Source organism: Populus nigra, chromosome 2, assembly GCF_951802175.1.
Source record: "Populus nigra chromosome 2, ddPopNigr1.1, whole genome shotgun sequence".
Taxonomy (NCBI): domain Eukaryota; kingdom Viridiplantae; phylum Streptophyta; class Magnoliopsida; order Malpighiales; family Salicaceae; genus Populus; species Populus nigra.
The window spans coordinates 19,063,147-19,065,646 of NC_084853.1; positions in this window are offsets into that span (position 1 = coordinate 19,063,147).

Below are 2,500 nucleotides of genomic sequence, written 5' to 3' on the forward strand. Positions count from 1 at the left end.
CGGCAAAGTCGGCAGAATCGGCAGCGGGTGCTGGCGATGGGTCTGGACGGGCTGGATAGTCCAAGGCTCGACGAGAAAGACTGCTGGTTTAGACACTGGGGCAGTGGCAGCCCGCGGGACAGTGTCGGCAGATTCGGCAGCGCAGATTTGTGCGGCTGCAGGTTCGTCGGGGAAAATCGGCAGCGCAGATTTTGCGACGAACATGGGCTGGGCGATGGACTGTCCAGGCCAGGCAGGAAAATTTGTCGAGGGGACACGCTGACGAAACAGCGCTGGTTCAGGCACGGCGGGCAGTGTTGGAATCGGCAGCGCCGACGAAATCGGCAAAGTCGGCAGAATCGGCAGCGCAGATTTTTCGACGAACACGGGCTGGACGGTGGACTGTCCAGGCCAGGCAGGAAAATTCGTCGAGGGGACACGCTGACGAAACAGCGCTGGTTCAGACACGGTGGGCGCAGTGTTGGAATCGGCAGCGCCGAGAAAATCGGCAAAGTCGGCAGAATCGGCAGCAGGTGCTGGCGATGAGTCAGGACGGACTGGATAGTCCAAGGCTCGATGAGAAAGACCGCTGGTTTAGACACTGGGGCAGTGGCAGCCCGCGGGGCAGTGTCGGCAGATTCGGCAGCAGTGTCTGCCGATTCGGCAGCGTTGGCTTGTTGGCGCGGGGGGCCGATTCGAGTGGGGACTTGGGCAGCGGGCAGTGAAAGCAAGAGTTTCCCCGATGCTGCCGGGAAAAACGCTCCCCGGGATGGCCGGGTGAGATGACCCGGCGGCCCGCGACGGGTCATTCAATTCCATGCCCCGTCAACATAACTCCCGATGTACTGTTTGCTTTTTCGGAAGAAGAGATCCATCCCCCCATCCTCGGCCAGCCAAAAACGCTCCAATTAATGGCCGGGTGAGATGACCCGGAGGCCCGCGACGCGTCATTCAAATCACTGCCCTATCGGCTACAACTGCTGATGGGTGGGATTAGAGGCCTGCCATGGTGGTGAGGGGCGGCGAGGACCGTGAAAGCTAGAGTTTTTCAGAGGCTGCCGGGAAAAAGGCCCCTCGGGTGGCGGGGTGCGAGGACCAGGCGCGTCATTCAATTCTCTTCCCTATCAACTTGGCTCCCGTTGGCGGGATTGGAGGCCTACTGTTTGTTACAGGGCTAAAATCGTCAGGGGAAGAGCTGACGAAACAATGCTGGTTTGGATGCAGGGGGTAGTGTTGGAATCGGCAGCGCGGACAAAATCGGCAAAGTCGACAAAAAAGACTGTTGGTCTGGACATCGGGGCAGCGGCAGCCATGCCGACAGGGGGGGAAATCGGCAGCACAGATTTGTGCAGCTGCAGGTTCGTCGGGGAAATCGGCAGCGCAGATTTTTCGATGAACATGGGCTGGAAGATGGACTGTCCAGGCCAGGCAGGGAAATTCGTCAAGGGGACACGCTGACGAAACAGCGCTGGTTCAGGCACGGCGGGCAGTGTTGGAATCGGCAGCGCCGACGAAATCGGCAAAGTCGGCAGAATCGGCAGCGGGTGCTGGCGATGAGTCTGGACGATTTATAGTCCAGGGCTTGATGGAAAAGACTGTTGGTCCAGACAATGGGGCAGTGGCAGCGCGGATTTGTGCAGCTGCAGGTTCGTCGGGGAAAATCGGCAGCGCAGATTTTTCGACGAACAGGGGCTGGGCGCTGGACTGGCCGGGCCAGGCAGGAAAATTCGTCAGGGGGGCACGCTGACGAAAACAGGGGCTGCGGAGTGGAAAATCGGCAGCGCAGATTTTTCGACGAACAGGGGCTGGACCGGCCGGGCCAGGCAGGAAAATTCGTCAGGGGGGCACGCTGACGAAAAGAGGGGCTGCCGCGTGGAAAATCGGCAGCGCAGATTTTTCGACGAACAGGGGCTGGACGCTGGACTGGGCCAGGCAGGAAAATTCGTCAGGGGGCACGCTGACGAAAAGAGGGGCTGCCGCGTGGAAAATCGGCAGCGCAGATTTTTCGACGAACATTCGTCAGGGGGGCACGCTGACGAAAAGAGGGGCTGCCGCGTGGAAAATCGGCAGCGCAGATTTTTCGACGAACATTCGTCAGGGGGGCACGCTGAGGAAAACAGGGGCTGCCGCGTGGAAAATCGGCAGCGCAGATTTTTCGACGAACAGGGGCTGGATGCTGGACCGGCCGGGCCAGGCAGGAAAATTCGTCAGGGGGGCACGCTGACGAAAAGAGGGGCTGCCGCGTGGAAAATCGGCAGCGCAGATTTTTCGACGAACAGGGGCTGGACTGGCCGGGCCAGGCAGGAAAATTCGTCAGGGGGGCACGCTGACGAAAAGAGGGGCTGCCGCGTGGAAAATCGGCAGCGCAGATTTTTCGACGAACAGGGGCTGGACGCTGGACTGGGCCAGGCAGGAAAATTCGTCAGGGGGGCACGCTGACGAAAACAGGGGCTGCCGCGTGGAATGGCAGCCTACACGCAGATGCGAATTCGGCAGCGCACGATGGCTTGAGCAGGTCATG